Raw genomic sequence first — 23,712 nt, 5'->3', positions numbered from 1 at the left:
CTTATTATTTTGTTACCCTCATGCTGAGAGATTCTTGGGGATAGAAACCACATATTATATTCATCTTTATAAACTTTAATGCAACAGTATCCGCTGCATAGAAAGTGTTTGTTAAAGAGATAAATGAACAGACTGATAAATGCAACTCATTTAGTGTAGTGGTTCAGAGTCTGAAGTTGGTCTTTTCCAAATATTAGTTGTGAATTTCTTTGACCAGTTATCAACTTAAGACATGATTTCCTTGTTTTTTAAAGTGGCAAGAAAATAATGCTTACCTCATTAGACTTATTTGAGGATTAGATGTGAGCTAATGCAGGTAAGTGGTAGCACGCTGGCCAGTACCTGAAGGGTGTTTGATAAATGAGCACTGTAACGTCAGAATTGCTGTTGTTAGGGTGAGAGCTGCATACACTAGAATGAACTGAATACTCCGCAAACCAGCGGTTGATGTAGTTAATTTGGCGCTGGGGTCAGCCCAGGGCCCCACTCACACATGTGAGGTACGCACTCTACCGCTGGGCTACATCTCCAGCTCCCTTGCTCCTCACAGTGTGACTTTGACCCCCACTGGGCCTGCTGACCTTGACATCTGGATCTCTCTGCTTCGCTTCCTCCAGGAGGAAGCCATGTTTTCTGCTTGGTTAAGGAAAGACTGCTGCTTTGCGCCACCAGGTAGTTTTGGTGTGGGGAAAACTGTGTTTACACTGGACGCTCAATCAAGCTTTCTTTCTGCTGGCACTGAGTCTCTGCTTCTTGGGTCTTTCTGGGGTTCTCTGGCACAGGCCAGCCTACTTCTGAGCTCTTTCAAAAGCTGTTTCAGCTTCTGTGGCTTTGATAAGTCAGTTACTGTTGACTTTCCAGCTTCCAAAATTTTGTTGCTCTTGCCTCCTGTTGGCCCTGTGTTCTTTATTTTTATTATTATCATTAAAAAATTTTTTTTGTCCTGTGTATTTAAATGAAATTCTTTTCATTTAGGCAGAAGGCAAGGGAGGTTAAAAGTTATGATTATGAGTATTGAACCTGCCATGTATAACCTGAAGTATGTGAAACTTTTATAATGAGAAAAATAATTGTGGTCATAAAAAATAATTGATTTGAAGATATAAAAAGTACTTGTTAATATTTTTATTCATGTCAGGTTAATAATACATCTATTCCATCAAAAAAACCCACATAGAAAGTAAGTGCTTCAGCATTTTGATAAAGTAGCCATCACCAGGGACTCAGGTGATCAGAGAAGGCTTCATGGTAGAGATGATATTTGGTTTTCTTAAACGTAGGAAGCGGATTTCTAACTCAGTTACTTATCAGTTACGTGTAATTTGGAGTATTAGCTAGCTAGCTAATACTCCAAATTACACTGCTTTGGGTTTCTTGGTGATTATTTTCCCTTGTTACACTTGAGTGAGGCCCGAGCAACAGAGAGAAGCAGAGTTTGGGAGAGAAATGGCGACTATGCTAGAGCCCCGCTCGCTCCCGTCTAAGGCGAGGGTGCAGCAGGGCTTCCAACGTGGAGGAGAGAACCGCCCTTTTTCAGTCAGTTTCAGATGGATTTCAGTCACTTGCTTCAGAAAGCGCGCCAAAGCAGGACGGGGTAATAGGCTTGTACTTAGCTTGGAATTTAGAAGAGCACCACAGCAGAGAGAGCTACAGACCCCGGAGTCCAACATGATGGCTGCTGACATTGGTGGTTTTTAAAACAGGAAGTGCAAATCAATACTACAATGAGAGACCATCTTGCTCCAGGAAAGAATGACTATTCTCCCTCTTTCTCTTTCTCTCTGATTCTACACACACACACACACACACACACACACACACACACACACCACTACCACCACCACTACTACCACCACCAAGCAAATGCACAAACAAGCAGGAAATAACATCAACAACAACAATAGCAAAACAAATGCTGGCAAGGATCTGGGAAAAAAAGGAATTCATAATTGTTGGTGCAGATGTAAATTGGTACAGCCATTGTGCAGGAAAGTTCCTCAAAAGACTAAGAATAGATCTAGCCTGTGATCTCACCACTCCATTTCTGGGTGTACACCCAAAGAGCATGAAGCTAGCGTAAAAAGGAGACACGGGCTCACCCATGGTTATCACAGCGTTATTCACGATAGTTAAGGTAGCTTAGCAACAAGAGAGTGGAAAAGCATGTGGTATACATACACAATGGAGTATTACTCAGCCATAAAGAAGAAATGGAGGACATGATGCTGAGTGACACAAGTGAGACAAAGACAAGTCCTGTATGTTCTCTCGTATGTGAAAGCTAAAGCAAATGGACTTGAAAGCAGAGTAGTGATCACTGGAGCTTGGAAAGGGTGTGTATCTAGTGAGAGGTGTGTGGAAAAAGAGAATTGGATTTGACTAATGCCTGCTGTATGCTTGTGTGGAAATATGCTAAATCCCACGAACATGTACAATTAATGTGTTTTAATAAAAAAGAGATGAGTCTGAATAACAGCTTGCAGGTTCTCATTAAGTGTATTAATGGTAGATAATTCTCATCTTTGACTCAAGGGAGAGCAGGCATAAACTGGATCCTGCATGTTCCCTCTGGAGCTTGTTATTTTTCTCATAACAGATGAATTATTTGTAAGCAAAAATTAAAGATAAAAATCAATTCCCATCATCTTTCAAAAATGTGGTGAGCATGTCCCTGGAGTTAGGAGAGCTGGGAGTAGCTCATCTACACTGTGCTGCTGGAAGGCAGAGCCACCGATCCCCAAGCTGCAGGTCAGGGCACCGACGCCTTTATGCATAGAGATAGAAGTTCTCCCTGCAGCAGCAAGGGCAAGAGAGCAAAGCGGTAGATGACATGGCAAATTACTGCATTATAGCTAACTAATAAGCACACACTACAGTTCCACTGCTGTTTTCAGTGTTTGTGATGTATTGCCACACACCCAAGGATTAAGCTGTTATCATCACCACTCTCCTTTGTCAGATGAGGAAACCAAGGCACAAAGCTGTTAAGCCAGGTTTGGCACACAGCAGTGTATCCCAGCACTAATCGTGATACTGCACTCACCCATGTTCACAGTCAACTTACCGAAGCCCCCTTCATTGTACTAGCAAGTCTCAGATCTTCATTGACAAACTGAGAGTTGGGGTTTGAGGCAAGAGACAAAATTATGTGGATAATCAGGAAAAGCGGGAAACTATTTCTGCAGGAATGCTTTCCTTCCTAGTTTTAGTAGTGGCCACCTGAGTTTTTCTTGTGCAATTTTAGATGTTACTAAAAAAGTTTGTTATTATAACATTTTCAAAATTACCTACTTTTGTGATGTTCAGAGTTTTATCCACTCATCCAGTTACGGGGGACAGACTGGCTCGCAGTCCGCGTCTGCCCCGGTACCTGTTCCTCCAACCCCTTCTTTGCTAACAGTCATGGTCATACGTGAGCATCTGAGGTGACCCCCTGCTCTCGGGTGTGGTGAGCACGTGGCCTCATTCTGGAAAATGAGATGTAAGGACAAGTCCTTATAAAAGTCTATAAGACCCCAAGCGATCGGGCTCCTCCAGCATCTGTATGAACCTGTCTCTTACCATTGCCGGCTGGCTCTCCGTGCTCCAGCTGCACTGGCTTCCTACTGGGTTTTGACTGTCGTGAGCTGTGTCCCTAACACTGGTGTTCTGTCTGTCTGGAGCGCTTTCCCCTGCCTTTTCCTCCCTTTTCCTTTCAACTGTTAAATGTTGCGAGCTTGTGAGGCCCCTGGCCATTCTATTTAAATATATGTTCCGGAGAAGGCACGGAAGCTCTGTGCTTAGCCCCCTACCTTGGCGTATACATTTCTTCCATCTGGCAGGTTCCAAGTTGTGTCACACACTGGCAACTGTGAGTAAGTGTTTTCCTGAGTTCTGTGAGTCATTCTAGATAATTATTGAGTCTAAGGGGTGGTAGGAACCACTGAGTTTGTAGCCAGCCAAGTGGAAACCTGGGGTAGTCTAGGCTCTTCATCTGTAGCTGCCGTATGAAGTAGAGGTCAGTTGTGTGGGAGTTCTTAGCCTGTGAAGTCTGATGCTAATTCTAGAAGTCCGTAAAATTGAATCAAATTGTTGGGAACGATACCACAGGAGGAAGAATCTCCTACTCTTTTGATGTCAAGAAAGACGGGATTTGCTAGAGCAGCCACAGCTCACAACACATGGCGTTGGGGCAGAGGAAGGGTGACAGGGCAGTGGACAGCGCAGGAACCTCCGGCCCTGCGTTCTGCTTGACGAGGACAGTGCACAGCTGCAGGTGGGCTGTGCTCGGTCACTAAGGTAAGCTACCAAGTGGAGTTTGGAGATGGGGACACATCTGACACCCAAGAATATGGACGGCAATGTCAGTAACAAGCTTGCTAAACAGACAATCCTTTGATTAGTTACCTTTACTGCTGAAATGAAAGTGAAAGGAAGCGCTAACACTGAGGGTTAATAGTTGACCAAGCTTGGGTTTCGGTCAGTCTGAGCTTCAGCGGGTGGCTTCAGAGCCATCCACAGAAGGGTAAGTTGTACTAAGAAAATAGAAAGTGTTGTAAGGCCTCTGGTTATAGAGAAGGTAGACCATCTGGGAGAAAGGCAAAACCAAGAGACTACTAAAGTCAAGGCAGGATATTGCGAAGGAGTTCTCCATTTCATAGAGTCAGTGTCATCAGCTTCCTGAAGACCCTTTACTAAAATGTATGGTGAGAGCTGAGTAATGTAGGATCCATTTGAATATTGCAGAGTGCAAGGGGCATTTTCAGGTTAACACAGGACCAAGACACACTCCTGAACAATCACAGATGGTGTATGGTGTGCAGACACAAGGTTGTGCTTGAGGGGACAGCCAGCCAGGGGGTAAAAGCCACTGTAAAGTGTGTCTACCTTGAGAAGGGAGACTATTCAACTCTCTAAATTTCAAGTGGAACACCCTAGAAAAGGTAACCAGTATGTTTCATATGCAAGCCATGTGGAGCTTACTTTGTGATAGCCAAGACAGTCACCCCAGAATAGGCCTGCTACCCAGGTGATGGTAAGTGTGGAAGGTGGTCCCTCTTACATGGGTACCACAGGTAATCTTACTACTGCAAAACTGAATAGCCTGGGAAGACTTACTGGATTTACTGTCTCAGCTGCTCCCTAAATTTACTGATATCAAGATCATTAAAGTAATTCACAAGAAAACAGGGACACACAGAGGACAATATCAAGGGCTGTGTCCTGGCAGGTTTCAAGAACCTTGGTTGTCATGGAGACATGACATGGATGCGGCAGATATTGATGGTGTTGGGAAAGGTTGTTGATGCAGTGGCGTCAAGGTTGTGTGGACTGGGGGTACCTACTACCCTCAGATTGGAGGGCCTCACTGTGTCCTCTCCTTATCCAAGTTTGGAGGAATTAGGAAATCCCAGCCTAGAACCACCTGGAGCAAAGGTTAGGTAGATTAATGAAGATGAAATCTGACCAGAGACTAGTGTCTTCCATAAGCACATTATCACTAGAGTGGATAAAGGCCTGGGGCAGTTTATTCATTAGGGCTTTTGAGTATAATTCCAGTGTGAACTTTGTAATATTTAAACACTGGGAAAAATATTATCCCCTAAAATGAATAGAATACTGAAAAAAATGAAATTAGTATGTGTTAATTGAATTCTACAGAAAATATTATTTGAACTCCTGAAACTGGACTCCAGTGGTTGTACTAAATTTTATTTTCCATAGGATGTAGGTGCATTGTAATATCTTTGATAAAGATGTGGGAAGGGCTTTCCAAAAATGAGAATGCCTGAGGCCTACAGAGGTCTTTAAAAGTTTCTCTTTCTGGAGAAATGTTCAAGATATTGTGAAATGTTAAAGGGCACCTGACTTATATAGGGTTTCAGAGACCATTTTTGGAAGTGATCATACCAAGTTGAGACCTTAAAGACTGAAGAATGGCCAGGCCAAGAAGGAGAGGAGGGGAAAAGAGATTCTAGGTAGAAGCAATAACACAACTAATTTAAAGCACTGAGGTCTTAATAGGCATGGTGTGGACACTGTACCCGTAGTATTTAAAGTGACAACGCTATGAGTAGGTAGTATTATCATTCTAGTTTATAATGAGGAAATTGAGGACTAGAAGGATTAAGAGCATTGTCCAAAATCACTGCTTACAAGTGGTGGGTCTAAGATTCTAAACAGTTTGAGGGGAGCTGTTAGTCACTAGACTCTGGTTATAGAGCCTAGAAGAAATTAGTAAAACAGACCATTCCTGGCCACGTGGAGCTAACATGCTGATGCTCTGATACAGAAGTGGACCTGAGACAGGGACACGAGGTATTCAGGGGACTAAAAGCTCCTCCATCCCCAAAAGAATCTTGAGAACTTGCTACCATAATCCTATTCTACCATTCTGAAATTATTGCAGTCAGTTAAGGTTTCCTGAATTTACCTGTAGCTTTAGGGATGTTTGTACCAAATTTTAAAAGACAGAGAGGCTCTATTCTTACTATAAGATTTCTCTTGTAAGTATTTCGTCTAAGAGAAAATCAAGTCCCAAAAGGATAAACGCACACACCCACTGTACTCTGCATCCAAGAAAGCAGAATGAATACTTCCCTGTGGCAAATATACTTAATTAGGGCAGACAGGGAGACATTGTTTAAAATTATGTTTTTGTAAGAACTGTCACTGGATGAAACGGGAATGATATTGTACCGAGTGGTCATAAATCTATATTCCAAGAATATAAAAAGTATACTTGATCTGTTTTATAAGAAGAGGAATTCAAGGAGACAAGAATGGGAGTCAAGTATGAGTTCTATTTAATAATGAGGTTCTTTAAAATTCATCTTTACTGCACATCAGGAAGCGAAGGTTTTATAATAGTGGACACAGTCATTATTATTTTTGGTTATTTATGAATATTGTTTGAATTACATTTTCCTTTCTAGCTAGATTGCTGAACTAAAACGTGTCAGAAAAATTAAGGTTCTTTTATTTATATAAAAGCGACAATATCATCTCAGTGTGTGGTGATGATCTAACATGAGAGCTGATCTCACTAACATGAACCCAGTGAGATATAAACAATCGCTGATATCATTATAGGTAGAAAATTATGGCTTAGGAATGTTGTACGATTTTCTCAAACACAAGTAGGGTGCTAGGAGCTAAACGTGGGAGTTCTGACTACAGATTTCGAGCTGGAGATGGGGAAGGGTGATGAGAGAATGGCTCTGGTGTCAGTCGAGATTGTTCTCCAATGTTATCTTTGCAAATTACTTAACTCTTTTAATTGTGAGTTTCCCCTTCTGTGAAGCCTGAGAAATGGGAACAATACCACTTGCCTTGTAGCCCGGTGTTGAGGATTAAGTGAGATCGCTACTGAATGTGAAAGCTTACCCAGTGTGGAGTGCATGTTCAGTGAAGTGATGATACTGTTAATGGACAATAAAAGAGAAAATAAGAACAGTGACTTGGCAATGTCCTCTCATTTGGCAGGAAACAGTAGATTAACACAGTGGTTCTCAGCTGGGCCAGCTGAGAAGGGGGCATGAGAAGGGGAGATGACGGCGATGTCTGGAAACATTTTTGGTTGTCATAACTGGAAACTGCCACTGCTGTCCAGTGAGCAGTGGCTAGAGATGAGCCTAAACATCCCCATCACACGGATGGCCCTCGGCAGAGAACTGTCTGGTCCCGATGTCAACAAGCTGAGGCTGAGAAACTGCATTAAAGAGGATTAATTGAGTACACTTCTATTTATTTTTTGAGTATACTTTTAATAAGCCATGTAAACATCACTTCTCCAGCCACAGAACTTCAGAATGAGGAGGCAATATGTTTTTGTCAGTGCAGGATACAAAATAAGGAAATGACAAAGCTTCTGCTGGACATATGAATAGAATGATAATTTGGAGTTTCTAACTGGTAAGAACATTTATCAGTTTTAGAAAACTTCTTTGTGGTTTATAGGGGACAGTTTTCAACACGGACAACTTAATGATTTAACTAAAACATTTCAGTATGATGGCACCACGTAAGTTCATCAGCAAATAATCTTAGGTGATTTTTCATCATTCACTGAATATTCCTCAACAGCCAAGCCTTTAGGAACAACAGTAAGACATGATTTGATGAAAAAATTATAGGAACTTTTGTGTAAGTGGCAAAAGAACATAATTTGGATTTATCAGTATACAGGGCAGAATAAAGTATTTTCCTGCTTGGAAGTCAAGAGACTTGGTACTTTTTATGAGGATCTTATTGCTTTCAATTTGAATATTTGGAAAGTAACTGTAGTATAAGAACTGAATCCCACACACCAATTCACTTAGAAGGTATTTGTCATGATGAACTAATTTGTTTAGATTTATGATCGGAATAATTTATTGCTGTGTAACGCATTTCACATTAGTGGCTTTTGTACAGTAGTGCAGAAAAGCAATCTTTTGCCAACTTCTACTTGTTTGAAGCAGAATTTCATGTGCGTATGTCAAAATCTGCTACACAGGGCCTAGAGATACTAGATTATATAATGTCCAAACGCAGAGACCATTTATAAGGGGAGAGCTTTTCAACGGATAATATTAAAGGAAGATGCGTTAGTGCAGTTAAAGCCCAACTGTGACTGCACCACCATGCCCTGAGCGCTGTTCCAGGAAGGCCCGAAGATGTGTTAGCCACACTGTCACGGAGGGGTGGAGCACGCACTTCTCCAGGCCTGTGGGCCCCTTGCTGCCGAGGCTGCAGGTGAGAAGTAGGTATGGCATCTCAAGGAGAATGGCAGCGGAAGGGAGGTGGCTCCGTACATTTACGCAGTGTCTGTTTATTTCTCCAATTTTAAAAATTGTAGTAAAATAATTATAGCTCAATGCTCTTTATTGATTATACATACAACACCAAAAATGGAGGGCACTGTGAAAAATGATTAGAGAAACTAATCTAACCCAGGGGTCAGAGGAGCTAGCTCGTAGGTACAGCCTTGCTCAGTGTGAAAAACAAAAAGTTCAACCCAAACCAAACCAAAACAAAATAAAGAACATCTCCCCCCAGACCAAGGTAGCCAAGAACGATGCAATGCAGATATTAAGTAGTCCTAATTAAGTGAGAGGCGGTAGCCTTTAAAAGACAGGATCCTGCGACAAGTGGTGGCTGTTTTCACTCTTTACCTAAAGAAGAAAGCAGAGCCAGCAGGACTTTAAGAAGCCCAGCCTGGCCTTGGTTACAGGATGACGTGAGAAAAGAGGGTTCATGGAAGGGGAGCACCGGCGAGCCAGCAAAGAACCGGGGGAATCCAGACCTGGGGGACGGAAAGCTTGGAAGGGGTGAAGAGCAGGCGGAGGGGAGGCTGAAACGCATAGGGGAAGGCTGGGTGCTAAGGTCACAGGAAATGAGGGGTGCTAGAAAGAGGCAGGAAGCGGGGGGATGGGTGGGGCTCTGCACAGGATGTGACCTGGACAGGAAGTAAGGGGCATCCTCTGAGAAGGAAGGGGAGATGGCAGGAAAGTGTAGGTTACAGAAACCTTCCGAAAGCTTTTGTCCTGTTTGGGGCTTTAGCAGTTCAGAGCTTCTCTAGCAAAGTAACCAGGCCTGGAGGGTGTTTAGAGGGACACGAAAGGAAACATTGGCAGGTGGGGAGTGACCCTGGGGCCGTGCCTTGCCTGGGTCCCCTTTCGGGTGACACGAGATCTGCCTGGGGTCCAAATCAGGAGAAGTAAGTCTCATTTACTCCCCTCCCTCCACGTCTTGGCCCGTCATGAAGAAATGATACATATGTGACTCTTGGTTAGGGCCATCTTTGTGTTAATAAGGCCAAAGGTTGAGGATGGAAAATAGTTAAAATGTTTGTTGGGAGATTATATTGATAATTCATTCCCGTTTAGACTGAAGAAAAAAATGATAAAAGAGCACCCTCAAAACAAATAACAAACAAACAAAAATACCTCTAAAAAAATCCCCAAATCAAACAGCCCCCCTCCTCAACAAATACCCACTAGAGTAAGCGGGGGAGAAGGATACCCCGGACAGTTGAAATGAAGAATGCATGTGAATGTATGAACTTTTTTTTAACCCGCTGTAAACAATATGGTATGAGGGAAGATGGGAAAAGACATAAAAATAAACAGCATTAAATTAGAGGGGATAATTATAGGAGCCAAAATAAGAGGTGAACTTTGCAAAAGATCCAGCTAACTATACAGACTTCGAAGTGTTTTCAAAAATTTCCTTTTAGGAGACTGAGGAGCTTTAAATCTTTCAGGATTCAACAAGTTCCTCAGTGCCTGTGTTTTAAGTACACACACACATACACACACACACACACACACACACACACTTCTGTATCTGCCGTGTGGAAGGACTCCGGACTAGATGTGTTGTGGGCTGTCTTTTGGAGAATGGCTTCTGGTACATTTTATTTTGCCGTTATGAGCTCCTGAGAACAGTCAGCAAGTACAAATTGGTCTACAGAAATAACATGGCTTCCTGGAACTGTAGGGGAAGGAAATGGGCGGTTTCTCTAATTACTACAGTATTTGTGTGTGTGTTACAACTAAAGATAGATGTTGGCTGAGGTCCTCAGGCGGGAAGGCGAACCTGGAAATTAATGCATTCAGAAGTCACATACAGTTGTCTTTAATTTACCAGGTCCGGTGAGACAATATTGCTCTTTATTTTCGGTATCCTGGCCAGATCAGAGTGGGCTGAAATTCCTTCTCTGATGTTTAATCGGTTTAAATTCACGGGCCTTATTATTTATATACGAAGAGCTACTGACTTTAATGTAGGCAAAAAAGCTTATTTACAACAAAGATGTGATTGAAGGAGGCAAGAGGAGTGTAAATAGGGCCCTAATTAATCGATCTGCTAATCATTCTTTTCTGCTGGGTGTGACAGAGCTTTTATAAATGAGCAGGGGACGCATGAACGCCGTGGTGAGCTATGTTAATGTGGTAGTGAGCAGCAGCTCCTGGGACATTTAGAGTGTTTTGGGGGCCTTTTGTGCTGAAGCTGTAGACTTTATAAAATTGAAGAATGAAGTACCTTCTTGTATGTGTATTTACCAGCTATGTGACTTGGTCCAAGTCTGGGCTTAAAAAGCATTTAACGAAATTGGAAATGAGATGACAGGTTTGAATGTCAATAAAAAAATAAAAATATGTCCTGGGTGGTGCCATGTGCACGTCTGTCTTCAGGCCTTTAAAAGATGTTAACTGTTGGTTCTTAGAGAAATGCAGACCAGAACAACACCGAGACTTCATCTCACTTCAGAAAGAGTGGCCATCATAAAGAAATCAAATAATAACAAATGCAGGGATGGTTGTGGTTGAAAAAGAACACTTCTGCATTGTTAGTGGAAATGTAAACTAGTACAACCATTGTGGAACTCAGTATGGAGATTTTTTTAAAAACTGAAAATAGAATTCCATTCAACCCAAATAGTCCCTGTCTAGGTATCTTCCCAGGAGAGTTAAAGACATCCTCTTGCAGTCATACATATATACCAGTGTTCACAGCAGCGCAAGTCATAATAGCTAAATCTTGGAAGCGGCCTATATATCCATCAACAGATGAATGGATAAAAAAAGAAGATATCAATACATAATGGAATACTACTCAGCTATAAAGAAGGATAACTTTGAGATATATGTAGGAAAGTGGATGTAGCTTGAAAATGTAAAGTTAAATGAAATAAACCAGGCACACAAGCTTAAATACCGTATGTTTTCTCTCATTTGAGCAATCCGAAGTACAAATAAAGTGCAAAACAAAAAAGATCGATAACTGGAAACAGGGAGAGATCTTATGCAAACGGTAGGGGACCAGGAGACGGTGGGGGCGAGGGGAGGGGAGCGGAGTCAGGTTCAAGCTGTGTCGTGGGATGTGCTGACACCCCACAGTGGGCACTCACCCTGCGTTAGAGACAAGACCTGTACGAGTGACAACGATACAGTGGGGGAGGGGACCCGGAGGCGGGGGGAGGGAAGGGGGTAGTGAGGGAAGGGGACAAGAGGGGTCAAGAGCTGTTGAGTACGGGTGCCTACTCGCCGAGAGGCGCGTCACGTACGGCGAACGTGCACTAGTAAGTAAATCAATTAGGAAAGGTAAGGCGTCGGTGATGGACAGCAGCCCTGCGCTCCTGGTGTGAGAATGGCTAGCATGGGGACTGACCAGAAGAGGTGCTCGTCTTGTTAACCTCGCTGGAAGCTTGCAGTTCTGCGTTTGGAAGCCATGATACCGAAGATATTTTAAAATCCGGAGGAGAATCCCGGCCTCTGTGTTTGTAGCCGTCTGCCTGGACCCTTCGCTTGGTTAGGCTGGGAGAGCCGGCCGGTTTCTCCGCGTGAGCTCACTCTGGCCTCCAGGCGTCGGCGTGGGCTGCCCGCCTGCCCTGCGTGCCGTCTCGTCTCCTCCCTCGCTCGCATCCTCCCTCTGTCTCAGCTTTGCCCTGTTCCGCAGTTGCTGGAGAGGAGGGGTGATTCCTGGGGTGACTAATATATGCCACGCTTTAGGCACTGAGCTGGCAGCCCATAGGGACTGTTTAAGGATACCTCCATTCCACAGAAAGGGGGGCAGAAGCTCAGGAGAGCCAGTGAGCTCCCAGCTAGTAAGTGGTGCAAAGCCAGGATAGGAATTTAGGTCGTTTTTCGATTGTCTTGGACTTAATCTTATAGAACCTTGAATCATTTCTCAGCTATTGCATATACTAAAATCTGATTCCTAACCAGATGGTTGGCTACCAGGAGGGAACTTATATTTTATTCTGTATAGAGCAGATCTCCCTACTTATAGCCTTCTGTTGAAATATAAAATAAAATGTAAAATGTTGGAGGATTTTCTAAGTGGGTTGAACACTGGAAGAAAGAAACAAGTCCTAGGAGACTAATGTCCCTAAATTACTGCATGAACACTAGCAGATGCTGTGGTTCCTCGTGACCACTGCTACTCCACAGGCTTCTGGAGGTGAGGAGGGATTTTCTTAGGTTGTCAGGACACTGTAGGTGTCTGGCATCCAGTGAATAACTGACAGGAATGTCAAGCATCATGCGGGCCATAGGGCAGTCCCACAAAATTGCCAGGTCCCAGATGTCAAATCCTGGCAGCACCTGGATTAGCAGCCTAGTGGGAGAAAATATAGATTCAGAAGCCAGACTGAGTTCCAGCCCAGCTCTGCCTTTTACTCTTGTTATCTCTCCGCCCTCCCTACACCTGGCACACCGTTAGTGCCCAGGAATGTTAGCTCTTCTCATCAACTCCCCCAAAAGCATTCTCATCAGCAAGACAGAGATTTTGAGGAGTTACTTTATTAGACCAATAGCAACAGTATATTCTAAAATGGCATTTCACAAAATTTCATTACTTATAAATCTGAGAATCATCTCAGAGTGCAGACTCTAACTCCTGGGGGTCTGGTGTGGGGTCTGAGAACCTACATTTCTGCTGAGCTCAGGATGCCAACTGCTATCTGAGAGCTACGTGTTTAGCAGCACAGCTCCAAAGTACCTTGGGGGAGAGGATAACTTAATAAAATCAAACAATCATACATTTATTGCATTTCTGCTAATAACTAGTGGAGGTTGCATGAAAGGAGTATAGAATTCCATGTCTTCACAGAAGGCGCTTCCGTCTGCTTTGCTACTTTTATCTGAGAGAGAGCAAGAGAGGGAGAAAAAAGCGAGAGGGCACATTTTCCATAGATAGCTATATTTTTCTCAGAGGAAAAAGGCAGGGAAATATTTCTTATGTATATTTCCTCAAGAAAAAGGGATGCTTCCCCCATAATTTTAGAAGAGCTTTTATCACTAAACAAAGAGAAACCTTGGCCACCATTCTTGGACGCAGGCTATGGGTCTTGTAAAACCCAGAACTCGCAGGAAGGGTGTGTGTTGGAGTGCTGCTGTGCGTGTGCTGCTGTGTATGCCTATGTGTGAGCTGCGGAGTGAATCAGCCATCACTAGGCAATGGCATTCTTAAATATCACTGGAGAAGAGGGATCTAGTATTCTTCTCCGTGAAGATTAAAGCCTTAAGTTGGGGGACAGGGCTTCCTAAGGCAGCCTTGAAGGGGAACTTTGCATATTCTAGAATTTGGATGTGGTCACTGAGAGAAGAAACTACTCATTATCCACTTAAATACTTCCTGGCTGCAGCACAGTGCTGTACGGAAGCCGCAAGAACTGGTTCTGCATTTGGCCAGCTGATTTAGCAAGAAATTTTGTAAATTATGGAGCCCTTACAGATGGTGCTGTGGGGTTTGTGAGAATGTTTTAAAACACTGACACACTTGACCAGGAATGGAATTGTCAGCCCCCTAGACTCACCTCCAGCCAATCCTAGACTATTTCCATAGGCAGCTGGAGACAAGGAACTGACCTTTCCTGCAGCCTAGTGATAAATTATTTCCTTTAGAAAGCACGCATATAAGAGAATAACTCGGTGGTGAACTTGGCCAAGGGGAACTCCTGGAAACTTTTGGGTACTTTTGCTTATCTCTGAGTTCCACGGTATTTGATTGACTTTCTGGCGCCTGCCTGGCGGTCAAGGAGGAGCTAGTATTTCTAGGAGGGATGAGGAGAGTGCCTGCCAGTGTGAAGTGTAAATCCTCGTGAGCCTGTGACAAGGTCTGTGCTGAATGTGTAGAGAGAGAACAGCTGAAGCCTGCAGCTTTCCCCAGGAGGATGTTTCTAAATTTACCCCTTAGAAGCTATCAGAAGCTTCGGGATATTGTGTTACCTTCACCGGCCTAATTCCTGCCGAGATGTTTGCAATGGGGGCTGCTCTAGGTGCTCATCATCAACTGCTTGCTTGTCTTGCTTTCTGTTTGAATCGCTCCCTTTTGTCTCTCTGCCTCAGTGCCCTTTGGGTGGTGCTTATTTTGGCTTTACGTAAGCAGCATCTCTGGATGCATGAATGGAGCAGATAAAATTCCCCAGGGTGACTGATCTGCCCTTCATCTAATTTTAGTGTGCAAAGAATTTACCATAGCCCACAGCATCGCTCAACCTCTGTAAGCCAATGAGCAAATTCTGAGGGGTTTTTCCTCCCTAACCTTTCCCTGAGGCATTTGATATAGGCTAAGCTTACAGGCACATGATTCAGTCATTGATTATTCAAAACATGTCATACGTAGGTTCTATAATCAACAGATTGTCATTGTCAGACGTTTTGCTCTGGCTTCTAGTTTTGTGCAGGGAGCTGCACAAAGCTTATTGTGTTGTGTGTGTGTGTGTGTGTGTGTATGCAGAAATGGCAACAAGGAAGTATCTAGGACTCATTAAAAGACTGATGGCATCCAAATTACTCTCAGCCATGGGATTTTTCTTGGGAGAACCCTCAGCTTGGCTCGTAGCATAAACTATTTGGCCCTTGTATATCTCCCCACCCTTCCACCCCAGGTGTTTTATTTACCACCTGCTAGGACTTCGATGTTGGTACCTCCCCAAAATTCATATGTTGGAGCTTAATAACCAGTGTGATGGCAGTGAGTGGCCCGGATTGAGGCTGTGCCCTTATGAAAGAGGATGAAGGTGCTGCCTTGCCCCTCGCACTATGCTAGGACATAGCAGGATGGCACCTGCTCTGAAGCAGAGAGCAAAGCCTTGCCAGACAGGTAAGCTGCTGGGGCCTTGATGTTAGACTTCCAGGCCCCTAGAACTGTGAGCAATACATTTCTATTTTTATTAAGTTACCCAATTTAAGATATTTTGTTACAGCAACCTGAACAGATAAAGATACTGCCATAGCTAGCACAGGTTAGCATAGGGCCTTGTGCTTTTCTGTCTGATGAGTTTGAAGGTGGTTTTCATTCACATGTTTATTGATTGGTTCATTGATGAACACAAATACTCTAGCTTGGGGAAGGTCTGGAATTGGATTCTTTTTTGTTTGTTTGTTTTTTCAGGGTTTCACTATGTAGTTCATACCGGTCTCAAACTCACTATGTAGCTCAAGCTGGCCTCAAACTTGCAGTGATCCTCCTGCCTCAGCCTCCCAAGAGCTGGGATTAAAGGCTTGCACCAGCATGCCTGGCGGGATTCTTAGTTCTGATAGGAATACATGCTTATTACTTACTGTATGGCTACAGGAGCTCCTCCATGCCTTCTCCACTTCTTAGGAGCGTATTCCCCAATTTCCTACCCAGCTTTTCTTATTTGCTTTCCCTCTGCTGAGTCAGGACTATTCTACTAGCAAAATGTCCCCTCAACTTCTGAATATTACTAGTTTCTGTGAATTTCTTTCACTCAGGGTCAAACTGGAGATTAAGGAGAAGGTTGTCCTAGGAGGTGACCTGTGGTATGTCTACTTGGCGAGGCAGAACGACATCTCCTAGAATTCCCTTTCTACTATGTTCTGGCTAGAGTGGTCTATGAGGAGGTTCTCTTGCAAAAAGTTCGACGAGGATGACAGGGAGGAGGCAGGTGTTTGGTAGCATCCACTCACCTCCTGAGTATTTCACCAAACACAGATCTAGGTGCTGCTATGAAGGGATTTTGAGGCCGGGAAGGCCCTGATAACTTCACATTAAATTAGTCAAAAGAGATGACTTATGTAGTCAGAAGTTTTTGAAAAGACGGTCTAGGGCGTCAAGCACCAGAGGAAAACAAAAGCTGGGGCGTCTTTCCACACTCGGGACGACTCTCACGTGGTCACCGCTGCTCTGTTTGTCGGTTCTGCTGGTGTTCGGCAGCGTCTGGGCCTTGCTGCTCTCCTTTCCAGCCGGATCTGCTTCCACCGTGATTGAGTCTTGGGCCTGTTCTTGGACGGTCTATCCGGGAGGCCTGTCACCTGCTGAGAGGAAAACAAAACTGGGCTCTTCACATTAAGTTTCCCGATGGCTTTCCTGTCTCCGCATTTATTTTCCGTTCTACTGACTCACAGAGAAGGTTTCCAGAGGCGAAGCGGGTCCCCGTCTCCTTATCCCTCCCCTCTGTCACCACCTGGGTGCAGGAGCTCAGCCCTTCCTCAGGCTACCAACCCTTCCTGACCGCTCCGCTCCCGGTGCGCCAGTGATGTTCTTAATCCAGCAGTGGGGCCACACGGCACCCTTAAAAAGTGAGGCGGTAAATACCTCGCGTCCCACAGGCAAGAGAGAGCAGACTGGGCAGAGGAGCTAGAAAGTGCGCGGCGAAACCACCGTCAAACCCGAGTCGCGAGGAACGGCGCGGGGAAGTTCAGTTCTGTTGTCCTTCGCTTTCGTTAACTTTTTTCATCAGTTCTCCTCATGGCTGTTTTCAGGAGCACAGCTGCGTGCGGAGTTGAGCCAAATGTGAAAGCCAGACTGGGGTTGGAAGTCAGGTTTCACCGTAACCTACTTCTGTGTCCGTGAAATGGGAATAATCCTACCTACCTGTCATGTAACAAGAGCAATGGTGCTACTCTAGATCTAGGCACATTTAGATAAGACTCGGTAAAATTTGGATAGTAAGCCTATGCTCTTGACCTTAGAGGCAGAGGGAGAGATTTTCCCCTCTCCTCTTCCCGTTTTCTGGGCGTGCGAAGCATCCCTTGCTGTAAGGGTGGCACCGGATCTCTCAGGGTTCCCATTAACAGACGTGGCAAAGGTCAGGTTCCTGGATTGTTAGGGTCCTCGTGGAACCCGCCCGGAGTCACTGAAAAGCCAACTGCAGTGAGAAACTGTGAGCATAATGAATCATACAGTGAAAAGGGTTAAAATGGCAAGTTTTATGTTATCTACTTTGCAATATAATTTTAAACAACACATTGGAGAGGGGCAACTGGCTGTGTCTGAACATCCCTCTTCCTGCTCCCGAGTGTGCGATGGCTCAGAAATAAACTGACCCTCTTAAGAGCTGTTCGGGGACCATCACCGCTAACTGATCCCGGAAGGTGAGTTAGAAGAGTCCAGATTTAACCTCCTCATTTTACAGGTGGCGAGATCTGGCTCCTGCTGCTAAGACTCCAGGTGCTCAGTGTTCTTCAGGGCAGGGCTAGAGCGCTGGGTTTCGGTCACAGCCAAGCAGGTCTGAACAGCGTGCGACGTCTGACGGCTCTAGAGCGTGGTCGCGGCCACTGCGGCCCTGCTGGTGCACGCTTGCCAGCCTGCAGCGCGGCACGTGGCGGGGTGAGGGACTCGCGTGTGCTGTTCTTTTTACCTTCAGTCCCCTTCGCCACACGATAATAACTCCTGTTCGTGTCTTTGGGTTTCAGGGGAAACACCACTCTGTTAGAAACACCACTCTCTCTTGCCTGTGGGACGCGAGGTATTTACCGCCTCTCATCCTCCTAGCCTGTGTCAGTTCAGCTCGCTGGTCATTCTTAGTAACCTGCTCCTCTCTGCACCCGTCACGCGGGCAGTTTCCGTTGTCCGTCTGTGTTCTGTGGGGAGAGCAGGAGTTTGGTCCGGGCTGTTACCACCATTTCCCAAGGCTCAGCGTAGGGTCTACGCATTTGTGTTCCTGAAGAAAACAAACACGAAAGAACAACAGATCAACCCTGTCTTCTCAGGAGGGAGAGAACGAAGATGACAATGTGCTCTCACTTTGATTCCCAGGCAGGGGTGGCTGGAGGAAGTGGGGCAGACACTGCCCTTCATCTGTAGAGACAGATCCGGGCACTAGTTGATGTTCCAGTGCAACGTACAGCTGAGCAGGTGGGGAGCCTGAGAAGTACCCACATTCGCCTTGTGCGTCCAGCGGTAGATCAGCCACAGAGGGGAGAGAGGTTTGATACAAGGAACACTGTCTGGTACGATATTAAGGACTGTTAAAATGGGTCGGATCACAGAGGAAGGTCGTGGAAACACCTCCCCTGAGGGCTATAGAAAAGAGGCCAGAGTTCCATTTCAGCCGGTTATTTTAGGCTTCCCCAGGCAGCAGAGTAGACTAGACACCCTCTTAGAGCCCGGTTGTTCGGTCCTCTGACCCATAATAAATGAAGCCAGAGACCATCTTGTTGCCAGTAAACCTGCAAGCACACACACAAACCCAAACTGCTTCTAGCTGTAAGTGCTGCTGGTGCGTTTTCTATGGAATGTTCTGGATTCACCTTTTGTTTAGAAAATTACCTCAGTCTTTATGCATAGCAGATTGCTCTCTATAAAAGACTTGCTCTAAATTTCAAAGCGAGGACTGCAGTGCATGCCAATGTAATGCCTGTGTTGACATTCGCCTAGAAAAAGTGGAGCGTACAAGCCGGGCCAGGGGATTAAAGGAATAACCTGCTACTCTGAGGCCTTTCATAGAAGCACAGTGATCTGGACATGGTTGTGTGTCTTCATCCCAGCCAGGAGGCTGGGACACATTTTCTCTTCCTCTGCTTTTAAAGTGAGGACAGGAATGGTCTTGAATATGCAAATGAATCTAATTTAATTAACTTTTATGACCACGGCTTCTTTGAGATAACCACAGGAGCCAATTAGATTCCATTAAATTTCAGTTATTTCCCTGGAGCTTCAACGAGACACCCTTGTCTTCTCCAAGAAACAACAACCACAAAAACATAAAAAGATCTAATGCGAAACCACAAAAGGAGAGCTTGTCTGCAGCGCTCTGTGGTTTGATGTCGCCGAAGCATCTTACACAGTTGCCGGCTCCGGGGTCTCGCCACTGAGCCAGGGGCTGCAGGCGGCAGTACAAAACCTTTCCAGGTTAGCCGGGTGACTGCTGACCCTGAGTTTATCCTGCAGCAAGCCATGGAAGGTAAAAGCAATGATCTTCCCCACTGCTAAGCAGAAACGCAAGCCTCATGGGCTGGGGGAGTTCTGCCCTCACCAGAGACGGAGGGAGTTTCATGCCAGTTGCCCCTTTGCCGCCCTTTCTGTTGTATTCTTCCCCTTTCTTGCCCCGATTACGAATATAGTACACACTTCTGGTAAGAAGACGGAGCACTGTGCTGAACGGCTAGAAGGTCCTGTCCACATCTAGGAAGAGGCTAGAAGGTGCTTCCCCAACTGCGTTCCCTTCTTTTCCCCTCAGTGAGCACACTTTCGGAGGACTTTGAGTGGCGGTGGGGGGGTGGGGGGGTGAGGAGCTTGTGGAGGAGGAGCATCACACTCTGATGCCTTCCTTTCCCTTCTTTTTTTTCCACTTAAAAATTATAAGATACAGATACTATTTACAGTCTTTTGCATTTTTTTGCAGTGTGCAGTTTGGTGGCATTAAGTGCATCTACATTGCTGTTGACCATCGCCACCATCCACCTCCTAAATTTTTTTTATTTTCCACCATTAAAATTCTGTCCCCATGAAAAAAATAACTTCCCGGCCTCAGGCAACCACCATTTCACTTCCTTTCTGTACGAACTTGACCACCCTGGTGCTCTTACAGCATTTGTGTTTTTGTGGCTGGCTCCCTTGATTTTTCATTAGGTCCCCAAGGTTTATCCATGTGCTGGAATTCCCTTCCTTTTTAAGGGCTGAATAATATTTCACTGTACACCTACACCACATTTTCCAGGCAGGCATTTGTGCTTCTGAGCTATATCCCCGGCCCTTATGCCACATTTTCTTATCCACTATTCCTTGATGGACAGTTGGTTTACTTACAACTTTCGGTTACTGTGAATGATGCTACTGTGGAGAAGAGTGTACAATAGGATCTTTGAGTGTATGCCCAGAACCTTCCTCCTGTTACAGGCATATCCCATGCTACTCATCTTTCTGTTTCTGTACTGTGCATGCAATTGCCATGTTGCCAGTGGCCCTGGGTCATCATCTGTGGTGAGGAAACTGTATGGTGGGGGCCTGAGGATCTGATCCATGTGAGCCTCAGAAAAATGGCTCAGCAGTGTGCAGCTGAGCCTCTGGGAGCTGCGCTGCCTGCTCGGAATTAATTTTAGTGGATCCACAGGCAATACTTCTACTTCACACAAGTGAGCTATGTCTAAAACAAATACATCCTGAAGAGCAGGGCACAGTGTTCAGCACTGTGTGATTATATAATTGTGCCAGGTCCTAATTGGGAGATAGAGTTAAAGTACTTGGTGGCATTTTAATTGAGCAAGTGTAAGAACTCATAGCTTATATTTCCCATAGCTAGATTTCTAAAGTAATAAAGGACTTGAAGTCTAACAAAGGCACACAATTATGAAATAATTGGAAAGAAAAGAGATAATAATGTGGGAAACAGTTTTGTAGTTAAAGGAAAAAGAGAAATGATAATAATTAAAAATAAAAAAATCTTTTTACCAGGTTTCAACTGTCCTTCTTCTAAAGCCCTGTAGCTTGAGTATTATGGTTACTCCTTCTGCCCTGTCCCAGTACCAGATGAATCATTCTGTGTCTGGGTCACTACAGTTTCAGCAGTTATTGAGCACTTACTATGTGGTTTGCCCAAAGAATGCATCCAATTATTTTAACCTTTGTACTGATATTCTGAAGTAATTTGCATCATTTGAAGCAATCAAATACCTAATATTCACCTCTTTTTGTTTGTTAACAGAACCCAAAGTTGCCTGGATATCAACATGTTTAACTAGTTTCCCAGAGCTTATCGTTGCTAAGGTAGTTCTTTAGTCTAGTTCTAGCCAACAAGATGTAAGCAGAAGTGTGCTGTAGGTGTCTGCAAAGCTTTTTCTTTTCTGATGAATTATGATACGTAAAGCTAGATGAAAGCTCTCAATGTGTCCCAACTTCCTTCTGTCATAGACACAAATGTGATGGTTGTAGCTATAGCAGCCCTCTTGCAAACACAAGGCAATAAACCACGTGCTGAGAAATTCAGAGTCAAAAGGCAGAAGCAACCTGGGATCTGGATGCCACTGTTGGACAGCTAATCCACCTCTAGAAACTGCCCACCTCTGTACTTAGGGTTATGTGAGAACGAGAAACTATTTGTGTAAGTTACTATTTGGAAGATGGACATTAGATTGCTTGCGGCTGAAAGCATTACTAATTCCACTTTTCAGATAAGGGAACTGAAAGGCTCAGTGACTTGCCAAATCTGTATGATTTTTCAGTGATATGAAGATTTGAATATATATAGTCTGATATAGAATCTAGAGCCTGCTCGCTTAGACATGCATCACAGCCTCATTCTGTCAGGCTGTGAGGTCCACTTACGAGCTTTGCAGGAAACCTGAGGTTGCTCTTGAGCCTCCCACCTACATTGCCTTCTCAACAATGCCTGTACGATATGTCTAAAGCCAGATCTGACCCCACCTTCTTGTTTAAAATCCTTGATAATATTTTTTCGTCTAAAGCAGGGATACAGCCTCAGCCATCTTGAGAGTGGGACAGGTAATACGATGGATGGAGGAGAGCAGGTTATAAAGAAATCAACTGTGTTGGTGTTTTAGTTGTTGTTACCATGGAACAAACCGCCTCTAAAGTGTAGCCACTTAGAACAGCAAATGCTTACATCTTACATGGTTTCTGAGGGTCAGGAAGTAGCTCCACTGAGTGATTCTGCCTCAGGTCTTTGGGGAGGCTGCTGTCAAAATCTAGATGTGGGCTTGAGTCATACCAGTATGTGACTGAGCTGGATGCTGTACCTCAACCAGACTCATGCACATGGCTATTGGCTGGAGGCTTCAGTTCCTCACCACAGTGCCTTTCCACAAGCTGTCAGTTGGTTTCCAGCACAGCCAGTGACCTAAGGCAGGCAGGATCACGGTGTCCTTATTTATTTATTTATTTATTTTTTTGGTACCAGGAATCACACTCAGGACCTTGTGCTTGCCAGGTAGGTGCTGTGCTGCTGAGCCATCTCCCTGGCCCCACAGTGTCTTTATGACCTAACCTTGAAAGTGACATCACGTCACTCTCATAGTCTCTTGGTTGTGGGTTACACCAGGAAGTGAGGATCACTGGGGCTTCCCTGAAGGCTGAGGACCGCAGGGAGGTACGGAATGTTCATCCTATGTGGGATGAACAAAATAAAAATGCAGGGCAGGTAGCCTGGGAGCTGCCCTTGCAACCTTTCTGGGCCGTAGCATGGAGACGTGTAACGTCCAATTGCAATCTGTGTTGGTGCCTAACACATTTTCCATAGCAGTCTGAGGACAAGTTCAGACCAACAAAGAAGGTGATCATTTAGTATTATTTCCACAGATAAAGGAAAGTGAAGACATAGGTGACTTGAATTTATACTCATGCCGTTGTAGTTTACTGTCCAGGATAAGATATCTTTGAGAGTCAAAGGAGGTGCTGTACTAATTATACTGACATAGTGATCATAATTTAGGATGGACTCAGGCACACTGGGATGTATAATGACCACCCACATGAAATCTTCCCACACCTTTCCTTCCTATCCATCTCTGAGTGTTAGGGACACCCCAGAGCACTCACGCTGTCCAAGCCCACGCACACTGCTAAAGTCGTTGCCACTTGTACCCCCTGTTCATCTCATCGCCTCCTCTTCCCACATCCCTGCTTCCTCTTGGACTTCAAATCCCAGAGTAAGTGTCACTTCTACTGTCTTTGCCTCCCCCTTCCTTCCCAGGTACTCAGTCTCTCACTATGGTTCCTTCCCAGGGTACTCACTCTGTCACTAGGGTTCCTTCCCAGAGTACTCACTCTCTCACTAGGGTTCCTTCCCAGGTACTCACTCTCTCACTAGGGTTCCTTCCCAGAGTACTCACTCTGTCACTGGGGTTCCTTCCCAGGGTACTCACTCTCTCACTATGGTTCCTTCCCAGGGTACTCACTCTCTCACTATGGTTCCTTTCCAGGGTACTCACTCTCTCACTGGGATTCCTTCCCAGGGTACTCACTCTGTCACTAGGGTTCCTTCCCAGGGTACTCACTCTCTCACTGGGGTTCCTTTCCAGGTTACTCACTCTGTCACTA

The 23,712-nt window shown here is 44.7% G+C and overlaps 1 long non-coding RNA gene across 4 annotated transcripts in view; it reads left to right on the top strand.

Annotated features, from left to right (window-relative positions):
• The window catches only part of LOC102004900, an 89,074-nt gene that overhangs the window by 29,526 nt on the left and 35,836 nt on the right, over nt 1-23,712 (top strand). The window contains exon 1 of one of the 4 annotated variants that reach the window (XR_263000.2): nt 3,963-4,278. The exons of 2 other annotated variants lie outside the window; for them this stretch is intronic. This is a non-coding gene — a long non-coding RNA (uncharacterized LOC102004900). Of the gene's footprint in view, nt 1-3,962; nt 4,279-22,727; nt 22,946-23,712 lie in introns of those variants that run through there. One more of the 4 variants, XR_262999.1, reaches the window with a different exon arrangement.

Source organism: Chinchilla lanigera, unplaced genomic scaffold (genome assembly GCF_000276665.1).
Source record: "Chinchilla lanigera isolate Chin_1 unplaced genomic scaffold, ChiLan1.0 scaffold00057, whole genome shotgun sequence".
NCBI lineage: Eukaryota > Metazoa > Chordata > Mammalia > Rodentia > Chinchillidae > Chinchilla > Chinchilla lanigera.
Note: the sequence above shows the minus strand (reverse complement) of the source record. Positions and strands in the feature narration are given on the sequence as shown.